The 5,890-nt window shown below is 37.1% G+C and overlaps 1 pseudogene; it reads left to right on the top strand.

Moving 5' to 3' along the window:
• Nucleotides 1–4,427: 4,427 nt before the first annotated feature.
• Nucleotides 4,428–4,692, top strand: LOC131839790 (protein LTO1 homolog; annotated as a pseudogene).
• Nucleotides 4,693–5,890: the final 1,198 nt, after the last annotated feature.

The raw sequence follows: 5,890 nt of genomic DNA, 5'->3' as shown, positions 1-5,890 counted from the left end.
TCAACACTCGCTTCTTTTTTTTTTTTTTTACTTATTTTAGAACTGAAATCAAGTTTACAGGTCTGATCCAATATGAATTAATTAGTTTTGTTCCATTCCTCAGTAGCTTCCATTTATTGAGTGCCTGCTCTGAGCCAGGCATCATGACATGCTCTCTCTACATTTATCTCAAAAACTACCAAATATGATTCCCTACCTAAGCTTCCTCTTCCAGTGAAAAGAACCATTGTCTGTCCAGTTGGCAAGCAAGAAACATACTTGTTGCCTCCTCTCTTACAATGCTTATTTCCAATTCTCACCAAGTTTGAGGAATTTTACCTTGAATCTAGGGTCAATCTATTATCTCTCTGGCTTCACTGCCATTCTCCTATTTCAAACTGAAATAAGCTACAACCTAACTAATGAAAGACCCAACTAGTTTTCTTGCATTTACTCTGGGGCTCTTCTTGTCCACACTCCTCAACCCTAGTGTCTGTCCAAGTCTTTGCTTTTTTTTTTTTTTTTTTTAAGTAGTTTGTCTTTTTGTTACTGAGCTTTAGGAGTTCTTTGTATGTTGTGGATATAAGTGTCTTTTTCAAAATGTACAGCCTGTTCCTGGGAAACAACAGGAAGTCAATGTTCCCTTTCGAATAGATGAATGAATAAACCCTTTAGAGCATAAATCACCCTAGTTTACAGATAAAGAAAAAGATTCTCAGAGAAGTTAGGGTTGTTGCACAAGTTCACCTAATAATTTGCAGAATCAGGATTGGAAACCAGGTCTACCTGATTTCAAACACAGATCTTTCCGCTGTGCTGTATCGATACTCTATTCTCTCTCTCTCTCTCTCTCTCTCATACACACACACCCTTAAATTTGTTGAACCATATTATAAATGTGTGTCTTTGTTAGTTCCTGAATAATAAAAGGGGGGAGTGTCAAGAGAATATAAATGAATACAGATACAGGAGAGAGGTGCTATCAGTAATAGAAAAGTTATGCAAAGCTTATGCTTCATTGTGATTGGGTCAGTGACCTGTCAGTCTCCTATCTATCTATCTTCCATCCTTCCGTGTACCCATCCATCCATGCATCATCCATCCATCCCTAATCTATCTAAAAAGATAATTTCTCTATTTATAAAGTGTGTGGTCTAAGGCATACCTTTTCTATCCTGATAAAAGATAGAAAATAAGTGTATATCAGGAAGAATAATTTTCTACAGTTCATTTTTTAGTAAAAATTTTCTTCAGAAAAATGCATAAATTTTAAGTGTTCAATAAGATGAGACTGAAAAATAAATGCAGGTGTATAATCCACACTACTGTCAAGATAAAGAATGTCCCCATCACCTAGAAAATTCCTTCATGCCCCTACCCAATCTCATCCACCCCAGGAACAACCATTTTTTCTTATTTTTTGGTTTTTTTTTTGTTTGTTTGTTTGCTTGCTTTAATCATAGATTAGTTTTGCCTTTTCTAGAATCTTGTATGAATGGAGTCACAGTATATACTCTTTTGTGTCTGGCTTCTTTCTCTCAGCCTAATGCCTTTGAAATATATCACATTGCTGTATTTATCAGTCATTTATTCCTGTTTTATAGGTATTATTCCATTACATGAATATACCACAATATTTTTATCCATTCTCCTTTTGCTTTATTTCTGATTTGGAGATATTAAGAACAAAGTCATTGTGAGTCATTTTGAACATGTATTTCTATGGATATATTTTTTCCATTTCTTTTGGCTTAGTGTCCAGAAGCAGAATGCTAGGTTATATGGTAGGTGTATGTTTGACTTTATAAGAAATAGACAAAATTTCTTCTAAAGTGGTTGTACTATTTTTCATGCCTACTATCATTGTATGAGAATTCTAGTTGCCACATATCCTAGCCAACATTTGGTGATGACAGTAGTTTAAATTTTAACCGTTCTAGGGATTAATAATGGTATCTCATTGAGTTTTTAGTTTGCATTTCCTTAATGATTAAAGAGGCTGAATATTTTCTCATTTGTTTATTGGCTATTTCTCTGTATTTTTTGTGACGTATCTGAACATGTTTTTTCCTAATATTAAATATGGTAGTTTAATCCTTCTATTAGTGAATTTTAGGAGCTCGTTATATGTTCCGGATACAGGTCTTTGGCAGATGCATGTTTTACGAATATTTTGTGGCTTGCCTAATCTTGCTTTTTAATCGAGACTTTTGGGGAGCAGAATTTAAGTCCAATTTTCAGGGTTTTTTCTTTACAATGATGGTTTTATGTGTTTTGTCTAAGAAACCTTTGCTTATTACTGGGTCTCAAAAAATATTCCTTTGGAGGAGCGATAAATAGGCAGAGTACAGAGAACTTTTAGGGCAGTGGAAATTATATACCATAATAGTAGATACATCATTGTACATTTGTCCGAACCCATAAAACTTACAATACCAAGCATGAACTATAATGGAAATTAAGGACTTTGGATGATTGTGGTGCCAATATATGTTCATCAGTTGTAACAAATATACCATTCTGATAGGCAATGTTGGTAACAGGAGGCTGTGCATGTGTGGGGGCAGGGAATATACAGGAAATCTCTGCACCTTCCCCTAGATTTTGCTGCAAACCTAAAACTACTCCAAAAAAATAAAGTATTTTTAAAAATACTTTAGGATGGTCCTAGAATTTAGTCGAACATCAGGCTCCCTAACTAGCCAAGAGTTTGCTTCTCCCTCTTCCTCTGCCTCTCCCTTTCCCTCTGCATTTCCCCCAGCCTGTCCTCTCGCTGATCTCTTTCAAATAAATAAAAAAATAAAATCTTTTTTTAAAAAAATGAATTGGGTCGCTTTCTGGACTCTTTATCCTCATGCAAGTGCCACGCTATTTGATTAGTATAGCTTTATTCTTTAAGTGAGGTAGTAGAAGTATTCCAAATTTATTAGTTTTTTTTTTAACAAGACTATGTTGACTTTTCTGTAACAGTTAAATTTCTATATGAATTTTAGAATAATATTGTCAATTTTTATTAAAAAGTTTACTGTTACTGTGTTGATTCTATAGATTAATTTGGGGAGAACAGACAACAGTATTACTTAGTATTATAGTATTACAACACTTAATTCCAATTAATGAACATGGAATAACTCTCCATTTATTTAGGTTTTCTTTTATTAGGAATTTTAGTAAATTTTACTATAGAAATCTTCCACTTTTTAAAACATATTTTTAAATATTAATGTTTTCATCAAATATGGTAAATATGGAAGAGTTTTAAGTTCATTTTCTTATTTAGGAAACATAATAGAATTTTTAATATTGACCTGGTGTTTTACAGTCGAGAAATTTATTCAATATTTTTAGTAACTGCTTTGTAAATTCTTTCGAATTTTCTATATAGATAATTATGTCTTCTATTAAAAAAGTGATTTTCTTTTTTCCCAATATTTATGATATTATTTCTTTCTCTTCTCTTACAGGACCAGATTTGACTTCCTTTGCTGAATTGAAATGATCGAAGCAGAAATCATTGCATTGTCACTTACCTTAGGGGAAAAGCATCCAGTCTTTCATGATTAAATTGGTTAGCTATAGATTTTACATAGATGCTCTTTTTTATGTTGAGAAAGTTCTATTTCTCATTTGCTGGTCATTTTATTATGAATGGATATTTAATATTATCAATTTTTTTACAGTAAAAACTATAGTGACTATACAATATGTTGTTTATTCAGTTAATATGGTGAACCACATTCACTGCTTTTCCAATGTTAAACTTTGCATTGCTGGAATAAACCTCACTTGGTCTTGATATATTATAGTCTTTATGCTTTGCTTGATTCTATTTGCTGTATTTTGACAAGGAATTTTCCAGTTATATTCATGAATACTATTGGTCTGTAATTTTTCTTTCTGTTGATACCAGGTTCTGTTACAAAGATTATACTTAACTCACCAAATCAAAACATTGGCATTTCTTCCTTAAATGCTTGATAGAACTCATTTGTGAATCTACCTGTCCATTTCACCTGCCTAGTCCAGTTGGTTGGCATAAATTGCTTATAATATTCTTACATTTTCTTGTAACACCTTTAAAATCTGTAGTGAATCCCCTCTTTCATTACTGATCTTGGTAATTTTTTTCTTTTTCTGGATCATCTTCCTAGATGTTTATCGATCTTTTTAAGAAACCAAATTTGGCTCTTCAATTAATTTCTTCTTATTTTATTTTGCTCAGTTATGTTTTGTTTGTTTGTACTTCCTAGGGTAGAAACTTAAGCCACTGCTTTTAAAACTCTTATTTTCTGGCTCTGCACTGCTGCTGGCAGTCGCAGCCTGGCCTCGAGGAGGGTGTGAGCTGATGATGCTAGAACCTTACTGGTGGCAGCAGCGCAGGTTGGCGAAGCTGGTGGGGGGAGGGCCAGCCAGGTGCCACCTGGTGGGGAGTTCACACATTCCACACCATGGTGATTGCAGATGAGAGGTTTCATAGGGAAGGATATCAGAAGGCTATGAAGAAGACCACAGTTTGGATATGACTGAACAAAGACAATATGGAACCTTACATGGAGCTACAACTGGATCTAAGATTTGGTGCTGTCAAGGGCATGCTTTCTCTTGGAGAGCTCTCCTGCACAGTTGCACCACAGAGAAAGACAACTTTGTTCATTATTAAATGTTCAGCCAGACTTTATAATTAGTGTGGAAGGTCCTGGACTTTCAGTTTGAGGATGCTAGATGAACAAAGACGGAACATCAAGGAAGAGATATGAGGAAACTGAGACTCACAGGGACTGCCTGGTCGGGGGGCACCCACAGCAGAGCTAGCACTCCAGTCCTGCACTCAGCTGTCACCACCATCTGGTGCAGCCTGCTCTGGAAAAGCGCATGGTAGCCCTGGAGTTGGGTGGCTGCTCTCAGGTCTGGAGTGCACATGTCCACACTGTGCTCTGTGGAGCCTTGGGGAATGAATCCACTGTGGCCAATTGACGTGGGCATCTGGCTGAGTGGGAGTTCAAAGGGAGCCTGGGCATGCTCCAGAGATCAGTGAGGCTATGCAGCATGAAAAATGTTTAAGGGGGAGAATATTTTATGCTAAAGACTAAGTGTTAGTCTACTGTTCTATATGCAGAAAGTTCTGCAGCCTTACATTGAAGACTGTGTTTCTCCTTCAATACGAATTCCTTTTTTGTCTATGCCCATACTTAAAAGGCATCTGCATGCACGCTAAGGTACAAATTGGTGGAGCAGGTTGTTGGGTCAGTGGTTCTTGAGTTTCCCTTTGCCCTTACATGGGCACACCCTTGGGTGGCTCCTTCAAGGAGCTGGTAGATCCCACCTGCTCCTGTGGAGGCAGCACTGAAAGTAATGCATGAGGTTAATAAAGGGGAAGCCACGAATCCATCTCAGTTCCTAAAATCTTTCCAAAATGTCTTATTGATTACTGCTGTTCTATGAAAGCTCCTGGTTCTGAGAGCCTGCCAGAAGACTCGAGGTTGGGGTTGGTATTTTCTTCCCTCTCATTTTGGTTGCTGTCTCATTGTGCTGAGGGGGTGAGAAATCGCTGCAGCTGGTACGGGACGAGACTTGGGCTGGATCCTGCCACACTGTTGCAGACGTATGTGTCTCTGCACACGTCCCTCATCTCTGCCGCACCTGACTTCCAGGGCCACACTGCATGCTTGTGCACTGCTGCAGACAGTGCCTGCCTCACTGCGGATCCTATTGCCACAAAGATCGCTGGATCCCTTAGGATTTCGTCTTCGACCTAAGTGTTATTTAGTAGTGTGTTTTCTTTTTTTTTTTTTTTTTAATATTTTATTTATTTATCTGACAGAGATCACAAGTAGGCAGAGAGATAGGCAGAGAGAGAGAGAGAGAGAGGACGAAGCAGGTTCCCTGCGGAGCAGAGAGCCCGATGCAGGCT

The sequence above is a fragment of the Mustela lutreola genome, chromosome 8 (genome assembly GCF_030435805.1).
Source record: "Mustela lutreola isolate mMusLut2 chromosome 8, mMusLut2.pri, whole genome shotgun sequence".
Taxonomy (NCBI): Eukaryota; Metazoa; Chordata; class Mammalia; order Carnivora; family Mustelidae; genus Mustela; species Mustela lutreola.
The sequence above is the reverse complement of the archived record's forward strand: the minus strand, read 5'-3'. Positions and strand labels throughout refer to the sequence as shown.